Genomic DNA, 12502 nt, shown 5'->3' on the forward strand with positions numbered 1-12502 from the left:
CGAGTCGTTTTGGCAGCTTGATTTCAACAAATGCTCTTTTGTGCAGTAGAGGAAGTTTTACATTTATGTTTTTATACTCTTACATGTCAAAAGATCAAGGAAAATTTGATTGCTCGTGTCATGACCACTTTAACAATAGCAAATGAGATATTCACAAAATTGTATAAGTAAAAAAACCCCCCAAAAAACATTTATTTTACACAATATTTACTCTCTATTAATTTAACTAATATTCACACAGCAATTTGTGCTCCATTCGCTTCCATTCAAATGCAACTGAACGCGGGAGACCAGAAATGCACATTCTGCTGCGGATGACAGGTCAAGTTTGCTGAACTCTGACCTGTGAATTCGTATGACGAGAAGACGTGACCAAAAGTAGATGGAAACGTCACACGCTCGGCTCAATACAAAGACTATATATTTGCATGAAAGTGAGTAGACGGTTTGTTATTTACCCATCATATGCTGTCTGTCTTGGTGTGCAAAATGTTGCATGCTCAATGCCTAGTGTGACCGCAGCATAAGGAGGAATTAACACTTAATCGGGCAAGCGGGCACGGTTATTTATTCATAATCTCAAAATGGCCAAATACTGCTTGATTAAGCCCCACTAACATTGAAATGTGTAAATAGTGGAACACACACATTGCTCTGCTGTGGTTGGGAAGCTCCTGAAAAGAGCAGATGTCAGGTTATATTGTCACATGGATTACAGGAAGCACTCAGCAAACACGTCCAGGTGTGCACTAGATGAGCAAAACTACAAACAGATGACCCCTCCTTTATATCTATAAACCTTTCACTACTGTCGTTAGAGAGCAAAGACCGGTCAACCGCTCACAGGGAGAGTGAATTAAAAATTATGTCATTATTTACACACCAAAAGTTCCAAAACATGGTTGCAAACCAGTATGTGGAGTAAATAAAGTAAGCGTTTTCATTTTTGGGTGAACTCTCCCTTTAATAGACAACAGTGTATCACAAACATAGAATTTTCTTCCTAATAAGAACTCTGAGAAGGTACTACAGGGTGAAATATGGCATTACTGTAAGTTCATGTTATTTTCAAAGGCTGCAATTAAAGAGAGAAGGAAGAGATGCTAATGGCAGGTCTTTATCAGACACCTGGACTTCCAAGTCTTTCATCAGGTTAAAAATTACAGACCAATGGAGGAAGAATTTATGTAGGACAAACTTGCCGAGGGCTTTCAAACATTCACTGTGAGTGAGTCACCGATGGTTGAACGAACGGATCGAGTGATTTACAGATAGTAGAGAGCTTTGCTTCCATGTCAGGATGACTGTAAATATATTTGGTGTGAGTTTTAATGTTAAAGAAAATAGTTTTGGAGTAGTTTAGAGAAGCAATATGACTCACCCATTGACCTCTGCTACAAATGTTGTTACATTATGTCAAAAGAAAAACTGAGAAAACCAAGTATCAACTTTGTCTCAGATGTTTCTTCGAAGATTCCTAAGGAGAAAAAAAAAAAAATAGAAACCAAGATTTTAACATTCTCTATGGAAAATGTGAGTGGTCAATGCAAAACTCGTTGCTGCGACACTAGGGGTGTTGTGGGTGGTTGCTAAGGTATTTGGGGAAACTTTTCTCCAAAATTGAACCAGCTCATTAGAATCATTAGTTTGGGAATTGGACCATACTTGTTGCACTATAGATTCAAAAGAATCAGCTCATCAGAATCATTTGTTCAGGCATCGGGCTACACTGGTCATGCTGTGTTTTGTGCTGAAGATTCAAAAGAATCGGCTCATAAGAATCATTTGTTTGGGAATTGGGCTACACTGGTCGTGGTGTTTTGTGCTGAAGATTCAAAAGAATCGCCTCATAAGAGTCATTTGTTTGGGAATCGGGCTACACTGGTCGTGCTGTGTTTTGTGCTGAAGATTCAAAATAATCGGCTCATAAGAATCATTCGCTCAGGAATCGGGCTACACTGGTCACACTGTGTGTTTTGTGCTGAAAATTCAAAAGAATCAGCACATAAGAGTCATTTGAACAGGAATTGGACTATACTGGTCACGCTGTAGATTTAAAAGAATCGGCTCATAAGAATCATTTGTTTGGGAATCGGACTACACAAAAGAACCGGCTCATAAAGAGTCATTAGTTCGGGAATCAGACTACAGTGTTTGAACTGTACTGTATATAATGTTACTAGTAATATGTTAGGATACTAAATTGCCCCCTTTTCTATTTGTTCTGGTTAAAGACCAGTTGTGAAATATATAAATCCACCACAGGATCTTGTACATTTCCACTTGTGGAAGACATAATTGAAATTTTTTTCAGGAAACCAGCCACTCGCCGTTTCCAGTAAGGCTGCAGAAATGAGTCTAAGAAATGCTAAATGAGTTTCTCCTGCATCACAACATAAAGGCAAGAAAGAGTAAATGAACCTCCGTGGGGAGAGAGAGAGATAGATTGAGCACGTGGGCGAGGTACTTCCTGTTTTCACTGTGTTAATTATGCCAGTCTCCAGAGGACGACATATATCTCAAAAGAAGTTCCTCAAGACTGAGACAAGAGCAGTACAAATCTGACGACCCCACATACTGTACACTAAATAATCAACCAAAATCTCTTACAAAAAAACTATAATCCGTACCCTTTACTACTTGTCTAGATTACCATGGTTATATTGTATATTTAATACATTTAGCATGTCAAATTTAACTCCATATCACCTTTAAAGGAACTGTTTACCCAAAGATGAAAATTATGTCATTGATTTACTCACCCTCATGTCAACTTTTAAGTTGTTATTTTTTCGGTTTGAAAACGAAAGGAAAATATTAAAAGAATCTTCACACAGCTCTTTTTCATATAACAACAGTTTATAGTGACCACATCCGTCAAGCTAAAAAACAAACAAACAAGCAAAACTGACCAAAAAACATTTTAAAAGTAGTCTATATGACTCAAGCGCTCAATTCCAAGTCTTCTGAAGTCACACGATAGCGTTGTGTGAGGAACAGATTGAAATTTAAGCTGTTATTCACTGATAATCTTCCCCTCTGCCAAAGCTCTGAAATATTATTGGTGATACTTATTCGTACTCAATTAAAAAATGACACCTTTATGGGGCCTGGGTAGCTCAGTGGTAAAGACACTGGCTACCACCCCTGGAGTTCGCTAGTTTGCTAGTTCGAATCCCAGGGTGTGCTGAGTGACTCCAGCCAGGTCTCCTAAGCAACCAAATTGGCCAGGTTGCTAGGGAGGATAAAGTCACATGGGGTAACCTCCTCGTGGTCACTATAATGTGGTTCGTTCTCGGTGGGGCGCATGGTGAGTTGAGCGTGGATGGCATGATGCCTCCACACGCGCTATGTCTCCATGGCAACATGTGATAAGATGCGCGGATTGACGGTCTCAAACGCGGAGGCAACTGAGATTCGTCCTCCACCACCCGGATTGAGGTGAGTCACTACGCCACCACAAGGACTTAGAGCACATTGGGAATTGGGCATTCCAAATTGGGAGGAAAAAATAAATAAAAATGGCACCTTTAGACACATCTCGGCTCATCTGACGTCAGTGATGCTAAATATTCACATGCATTGGTTCTTGCATGTGAATATTGATTATGCAGAATGACATTTGAATAAAATTTAATAACTTAAATTTCGGCCTGTTCCCTGTCCCACAAAAACAAAAAGGTAACATACAGGCCTGGAACGATATAAGGGTGAGTAAATAATGACCAAACTTTCATTTTTAAGTGATCTATCCCTTTAACGGCTGTATTAATTTTGCAAAGTAAAAATTGTTGCATTTTATGAGGCAGCTGCATCTTGATTTAAATGTTGTTGTTCAACAAACTGAAACAAAACCAAACAAAACTGGAAAAAACTCAAATTAGGAGCACAACGTTGCATGGTGGCTGTTCTTACGTAAACACAAGACTGTTTTGTACAGTTAGCTGCGTAATGATTCTTTCCAGTTTAATTAAGTGTTTGTCCAAGATGAATCTCTTGAGTTATCAGACCATTCAAAGCAGTACAGTTCGGTCTTAAGCTTTTTATTTTTATGTGCTCGATGGATTCCTGCACAATTCCTCCCATGACGATTTATTTTGGAATACTACAACAGACAGACTCGATAACTGACGTTCCAGTTCATAGAGAAAGTTCCAGTTTTAATGGACTGAATCACAATCAAAACCGAGGCACATCTAGTGGTCAAATAAAGAAGTTTACAAAGAGCTCTGTGGCAGGACATGACCAAGCATTTTAACATCTGAGAGAAAATATGAAGAAGAAACAAACACCATCAAAAAATTATTTTAAGAGGAAAATCCCATCTATCCGCAAACTCGTACAATGATTTGTATACGTGAGGAAGGGCAGTTTGTGTGTTTGATATTTTCCTCACATTAGTATTCTGGTTGCAGTGGCCAGAGGGAGATCAAGAGGAGGTGGGACGGAGTAAAAGAAGCTGCATGGGACGCCTCATCCTCTTCTAACTGCACATTGCTAAGCAACTGCATGAAGAAACATGGAATCTGTACAGTGTTTGGTGGAAAAGTTGCAAAAACAGCGAAAACTTGATTCTGATTTGACCATTCTTGGAATCTTGTTTACTTGGCGAAGTTATTTACTGAACTTAATAGGTTTGGAAGAAATTGTCATAACTTAAAGGCAGAACAAAATATACAATCACTGAATGAATGAACCAGATATATGGTATATACTGTATATAGAGTCTATACACACACACACACACACACCAACAAAAAAATGTATGCATTAAATGGAATTTATTTGGAATAATTTTTAAAACGTAAAATTATTTCGTTTTTTATTATTAATTGTCAATGTTTAAATTGAATTTGATGGAATTTTGTTATGGAATTGAAATGCGTAAATCACTGGCGTTGCCAGGGGTGGGCCTGGGTGGGCCGGTGCCACCAATCATTGTCTTATGCCCCTGTTCCACCAATAGCCTCGAACCACAAACCACTAACGTCAGAGGCTGTTGTGCTGGATAATGTCCACATCCTTGCTTTAAAAACAACAGCTCGTCTAGATCGTCTTCGTATAACAAAGCTATTTACACTGAACACCCGATGTGGTGACGTGATGCATGTTGACAGGCGTCCCGTATCGTGCAGCGGCTCCAACCACTTCATTTTTACCCATTTAATAAAGGATTTGTAACGAATGTCATATATGTGAATTGATTGCTATGAATTATATTAATTAGGCTATATACTGTACTTAAATATCTTCTAACCTGTTCATCAAAACCAGATTGAGTTGATATAAGATGCTGAATTAAATGACTTTGGATGTTAAAAAGCTCTCAAAACTCCTAAAACTCTAATCTCCATCCACTTCATTTTTAAGATAAATTAATGTTAATTACAAATATCATATATATGTTTTATTTATTGTAAACTTCTATTCGTTGCATCAAAAGAAGCTTGTGACGGCAATAAATAAGCTATGATAAAATATGCTCTCGAGGCTCTTTTTTCCCACACGACTAAAATAAAACTATTTTATTTCCAAATATCATGTGCGTGAATTTTTTGCCATGAATCTATATATCATCGGTCACAGGTGTAGACAGCTCAAAATAATTATTGACCCAGGAACCTGATTCCTTCATGCTTTTTTTTCCTGTTACCGTGCTACCGCAGCAGCATCATCTCTCCTGATGTTAATGAGAGTAGAGCTGTAACATGATAGGAGGAAATAAAAAAAGGAATTTTATTGCGGTTAAATGGTTAATAGTTCAAATGTCCATACTGTTTTTAAATTTTCAAACATTTCTAGGGTAAATCCTCAAAATCCCTGTATTATACGTAATATCTGTTCTCTAACATTCCATACATTACACATGTAAAATCAAATAAAAAATGTCTGAATGTACTCAAACACGAATATTGTTGATCTTTTAGTAATCTTAAAGTAGACAACCTTTAGTAGCTAAATGTCCTAAGTACACCTGGAAAACAATTTCTAAAAAACAATATAAATATATATATATATATAAGGTTACGAATCTCATACGATCGATAATTTCTCATGGCCAACCCAGCTAAATGTTTCTAGCTACATACTGGCGTAAATCTTCAAATTATTATTATTATTATTTTTGTTTTTTTTTTGGGGGGGGGGGGGGGGATTTTTCCCCTTTTTCTCCCAATTTGGAATGCCCAATTCCCAATGCGCTCTAAGTCCTCGTGGTGGCGTAGTGACTCGCCTCAGTCCGGGTGGCGGAGGACGAATCTCAGTTGCCTCCGCGTCTGAGACAGTCAACCCGCGCATCTTATCACGTGACTTGTTGAGCGCGTTGCAACGGAGACATAGCGCGTGTGGAGGCTTCACGCCATCCACCGCGGCAACCACGCTCAATTCACCATGCGCCCCACCGAGAACAAACCACATTATAGCGACCACGAGGAGGTTACCCCATGTGACTCTACCCTCCCTAGCAACCGGGCCAATTTGGTTGCTTAGGAGACCTGGCTGGAGTCACTCAGCACACCCTGGGATACGAATTAGTGAACTCCAGGAGTGGTAGTCAGCGTATTTTACCACTGAGCTACCCAGGCCCCAATCTTCAAATTATTATATTTGTTGAGTGTATAAATATAAAGAAATGACTGCACATGCATTTCATCAGTATATTTTGGCCTTTGCACTGCACATGTTCCAAATGTTTTGCTTGAAAACTGTACTTGTGCTCTCTTTCTTTCAAATGGGTGGCGGAGGACGAATCTCAGTTGCCTCCGCGTCTGAGACCGTCAATCCGCGCATCTTATCACGTGGCTTATTGAGCACGTTACCGTGGAGACGTAGTGCGTGTGGAGGCTTCACGCTATTCTCTACGGCATCCACACACAACTCACCACGCACCCCACCGAGAGCGAGAACCACATTATAGTGACCACGAGGAGATTACCCCATGTGACTCTACCCACCCTAGCAACCGGGCCAATTTGGTTGCTAAGGAGACCTGACTGGAGTCACTCAGAACGCCCTGGATTTGAACTCGTGACTCCAGGGGTGGTAGTCAGTGTCAATACTCGCTGAGCTACCCAGGCCCCCCTATAATTAGACATAATTGATAATTGTGTCTAAAATAAAACACTGCAGTCAGTCGAAGCCATCAGGTGACTTTTTTATTTTGCGGAGGAGAAACACTGCAGGCCAAGCCTGAGCAAACAGGGACAAATGGCACTTCTTTTACACAGAAATGTCCTTTCTTTGCCCTGTCGTCTCTCATTTTATTCATCCTACAATCTCCTGACACTCTTCAAATACATTGATCAAGATAGAGAGGGGAGGGGAAATCATTCCTTATTCAATCGGACTCAAATTAGTTTGGAAAGACAAGTTGCCCTGTTTTGTTTAGAAGTCCTGTCTCAAAATTAGTGAACCATTTTCCCGGCGGATTCAACTCAAGAGGCTTGGAGCTCAATCAAGTGGAAATTGGGGTTGGCGATGGGGGTAGAAAGGGCCGTGCGCTTGGGCAGAATGAGGCAATTGTTCAACTTACTCTTTGAGTTTTCTTTGATGTCAATGCAATGAGCCCCAACAAAAATATATGGATGCAACAGAGCTTTTGCATGCAAGTGGAAAAATTCAACCTAAATGAATCATCTGCATGATTGCCTTTGTGATGAAATGACTCATGTTGGTTATACGTACAAACAAATGCAAACGATTGGCTTCAGTCACATTACAGCGGGTTGTTAGTATGTAAAAATGTCATAGAATAACTGAACTAAACTTCTAAGTTGCTGCAGAATGTAGTCAAGATGTCATTTAAGTCTATTTCAGAATTTTAAAGCAACATAAATTAATTGTGCATGATTGCATCTCATGCACAATGTACAAACAAATGCAAAAGTTTAGCTTCAGTCGCTATACAGCAGGTTGTTAGTTTCAGTACTGTACAATGAAAGTCTTGTTTCAAAGAGGACATTATGAGGCAACAGCAGATGCATGTATTGTACTACCTAAGCTGTCCTTTTTCTTTCTAATTTTCTCTTCAACAACTAAAAAGCATGCAGACAAACTCCCAGTGCCTCTTTTGTGTCGCAGGTCTTTTCTCATGCATGTGTGTGAATGCAAGTCAGGGCTGCAGATAATCACATTTTCCTAAGAAAGGTTTAGTTGTGCAAAGTAGTGCAAGTGTCTCTATATGAGCAAGAGCAGACATTCAGGGGGAACATCTCTTGCAAAAGTGCTCTGGGAACAAGTCCCATTAGTTGGGAACTAATGACATCATATATATATATATATATATATATACACAGTACTGTGCAAAAGTTTTAGGCACTTGTGAAAAACTTTCAAAGTGAGGCTTTCTTAAAAAAAAATAATGCCATAAATAGTTTTCATTTATCACTTAATGTCATACAAAGTCCAGTAAACATAAAAAGCTAAATCAATATTTGGTGTGACCACCTTTGCCTTTAAAACAGCCCCAATTCTCCTAGATACACCTGGATACAGTTTTTCTTGGTTGTTGGCAGATAGGATGTTCCAAGCTTCTTGGAGAATTCACCACAGTTCTTCTATCTATTTAGGCTGTCTCAATAGCTTCTGTCTCTTTATGTAATATCAGACTGACTCTATGTTCAGTGGGGACCATGATATCTGTTGCAGGGCTCCCTGTTCTTCTATCTATTTTGTCTGTCTCAATTGCTTCTGTCTCTTTATGTAATATCAGACTGACTCTATGTTCAGTGGGGACCATGATATCTGTTGCAGGGCTCCCTGTTCTTCTATCTATTTTGTCTGTCTCAATTGCTTCTGTCTCTTTATGTAATCTCAGACTGACTCTATGTTCAGTGGGGACCATGATATCTGTTGCAGGGCTCCCTGTTCTTCTATCTATTTTGTCTGTCTCAATTGCTTCTGTCTCTTTATGTAATCTCAGACTGACTCTATGTTCAGTGGGGGCAATGCCATCTGTTGCAGGGCTCCCTGTTCTTCTATCTATTTAGGCTGTCTCAATTGCTTCCGTCTCTTTATGTAATCTCAGACTGACACGATGTTCAGTGGGGGCCATGACATCTGTTGCAGGGCTCCCTGTTCTTCTATCTATTTCGGCTGTCTCAGTTGCTTCTGTCTCTTTATGTAATCTCAGACTGACTCTATGTTCAGTGGGGGCAATGCCATCTGTTGCAGGGCTCCCTGTTCTTCTATCTATTTAGGCTGTCTCAATTGCTTCTGTCTCTTTATGTAATCTCAGACTGACATGATGTTCAGTGGGGGCAATGCCATCTGTTGCAGGGCTCCCTGTTCTTCTATCTATTTTGTCTGTCTCAATTGCTTCTGTCTCTTTATGTAATCTCAGACTGACTCTGTTCAGTGGGGGCAATGCCATCTGTTGCAGGGCTCCCTGTTCTTCTATCTATTTCGGCTGTCTCAATTGCTTCTGTCTCTTTATGTAATCTCAGACTGACTCTATGTTCAGTGGGGGCAATGCCATCTGTTGCAGGGCTCCCTGTTCTTCTATCTATTTAGGCTGTCTTAATTGCTTCTGTCTCTTTATGTAATCTCAGACTGACATGATGTTCAGTGGGGGCAATGCCATCTGTTGCAGGGCTCCCTGTTCTTCTATCTATTTTGTCTGTCTCAATTGCTTCTGTCTCTTTATGTAATCTCAGACTGACTCTGTTCAGTGGGGGCAATGCCATCTGTTGCAGGGCTCCCTGTTCTTCTATCTATTTAGGCTGTCTCAATTGCTTCTGTCTCTTTATGTAATATCAGACTGACTCTATGTTCAGTGGGGGCAATGACATCTGTTGCAGGGCTCCCTGTTCTTCTATCTATTTAGGCTGTCTCAATTGCTTCTGTCTCTTTATGTAATCTCAGACTGACTCTATGTTCAGTGGGGGCAATGCCATCTGTTGCAGGGCTCCCTGTTCTTCTATCTATTTCGGCTGTCTCAATTGCTTCTGTCTTTTTATGTAATCTCAGACTGACTCTATGTTCAGTGGGGGCAATGCCATCTGTTGCAGGGCTCCCTGTTCTTCTATCTATTTCGGCTGTCTCAATTGCTTCTGTCTCTTTATGTAATCTCAGACTGACACGATGTTCAGTGGGGGCAATGCCATCTGTTGCAGGGCTCCCTGTTCTTCTATCTATTTCGGCTGTCTCAATTGCTTCTGTCTCTTTATGTAATCTCAGACTGACTCTGTGTTCAGTGGGGGCCATGATATCTGTTGCAGGGTTCCCTGTTCTTCTATTCTATTCTATTCTGTTTGCAAAAGGAATGTTCGAGAGTATAAAATGTATATTTCCTACTGAAACACTAAATTAGCACATATAAACAACCATCTTAAGACAAATGTTTTTTGTGAAGCATCTTATGTGCCTAAGACTTTGCACAGTACTGTATATATATACAGATAGATAGATAGATAGATAGAAGTGTACAAAAGTGTGAAAATGAAATGAGCATGTATTTTCCACAATATTCACTTAAAATTCACACAAGAAATTGAAACAGAAAATGTGAAATATCAATTGTTAATGTCATCTGCATATTTTAGAACTATGGTACTAAAATAGTTCTCCAGAGGGACTCTTTTCCCCCCAAATCTATTAAAATTATTCAAAAAATAAATACATTAAAAATGCATTTTTACCCAAAACAATGACTTGAATACACCTCTTCTATGATGAACATGTTTTCACTTCTTTTTTTCTTTTTTTATGGGTGTCAAAAAATGTCGTGGTGTAACCGTCTGGAGAGAGTAAAATAGAAGAAGCTGAAATACTTGAACAAATAAATGTTGGCATGAGTAGTGCAGAATAATATTTTATTATTATTTCTTTAAAAAATAAGCAGTGAAAACAATTGTTTTAAAATATGATTCATATTTTAGAAAAAAAAAAAAAACTGTCTGCCAAGTCAGGTGGTGTAACCAACATATAGGTAGTCATGTGACAAAAAGTTACCAAAAAAAATAATTATTTTGTCATATAATTAAATATCAATATTTTGTCTTTTTTTAATTTTTTTTTTATAAAAAGGTATATTTGTTTTTTCAGATCATGGTGTAACCCTGGAAAAACCTCATGATATTCAAAATAAAAAAAATAAATAAATAAATAATACAAAAAAAAAAAAAAAAATACGTTTTTTTTTACTTTGAAAATTATGTATAAAAACTTTATTGAAATTAACAATTAAGTTGCGTACACTCTCGTGTATTCAAGGTGCAAAGAAAGTATTTTCACACCTCTAACTGATTAAATGGAATGGCCTGGTCATTTGCGTAAAGTTCATTTCAAAGTAGCCAATTATCGACCGAGGTATTGATTTATTACTAACCATAACCCCCATTATATGCATAGGTGTGCACTGCAACCTATATTTTCTCTCCAGATAAAATGCATCAGAAAATAAATTTTACTTTACCTACTTTGCCATGCTATTTGAGATGTCAATAAAATGTTTGCATGCACTAATGCATATTGATCATGCCCTGCAAGCCCAGTTGTACAATGTCAAGTGCCAAAATGAAATATGGTGGTTCCTACCTTGTGTTTTGCAAGTGTAGATGGGCGATGCGTCGCGTCAGTGTCCCTGCGCGCGCCGCTGCTTGTGCGCACATCAGGGAATGTGGGTGACCGTGTGAAAGTGGGAACGCTTAACTTGCATTATTTTCCCACTTCCAACCAACTCCGAATGGAAATAGGCACTTGTCAATGGCAGAGGAGGGTCTCTCGGGCAGCACAAAGTGGGTACATTTGCATTCGGCCGACCCTCCCCTCGCTTTTCACGGGTATCATTGTGTAACGCGGTCGGGGTGCTTTTTTGGCCCCTGATTAAATCCTCACATTACTGCGCTCAAAAGCGCGTTATTACCAATTATACAGCCTGATAGTATAACACATCGCGATACCAACTTGTGCGGTATCTTTTACAGCAACAAATCTACAAACATGCTTTAAAAACAAAGCCGAATATATTTGGAGACATGTGTCATAGTAAATGTCTGAAACAAAGTACAGGATAGTATTTGGGGTAAAAAAGCCCCCTGTTGCAGGGCCTAAAGCCCCCTATAAATTACATTGTATTTACAGAATACTTGAGATGATTAAAATGAACAGGAAATGGTGCACCCTTATATTGAATAAGCATCTTAATTTGTTACTCAAAAATAATTTGGTGCTCCATCAATATTCAATAAAAAATAAATGTATTTTTTTTTTCAATCCTAAAACACTTTGTATCCCAAAAAAAAAAAAGCAAAATTGTCCTTAAGGTGTGCCTTTAGCCCTGTTGTACTCCACTACATTTTGTGCACTCAAAAATAAAATAAAATAAAATAAAATAAAAGAATAATTATTTTAGCCTATTTGTAAGATTTACGCATTTCAGTTTCATAACAAAATTCCATCAAATATAATTGTTAACAAAATTCCATTAATAAAACATTTTATTTTATTAAAGATTACTCCATTTAATTTTGTATAATTGTAAATTGAATAAATTTAAATGCAT

Source organism: Myxocyprinus asiaticus, chromosome 15, assembly GCF_019703515.2.
Source record: "Myxocyprinus asiaticus isolate MX2 ecotype Aquarium Trade chromosome 15, UBuf_Myxa_2, whole genome shotgun sequence".
Classification (NCBI taxonomy): Eukaryota; Metazoa; Chordata; class Actinopteri; order Cypriniformes; family Catostomidae; genus Myxocyprinus; species Myxocyprinus asiaticus.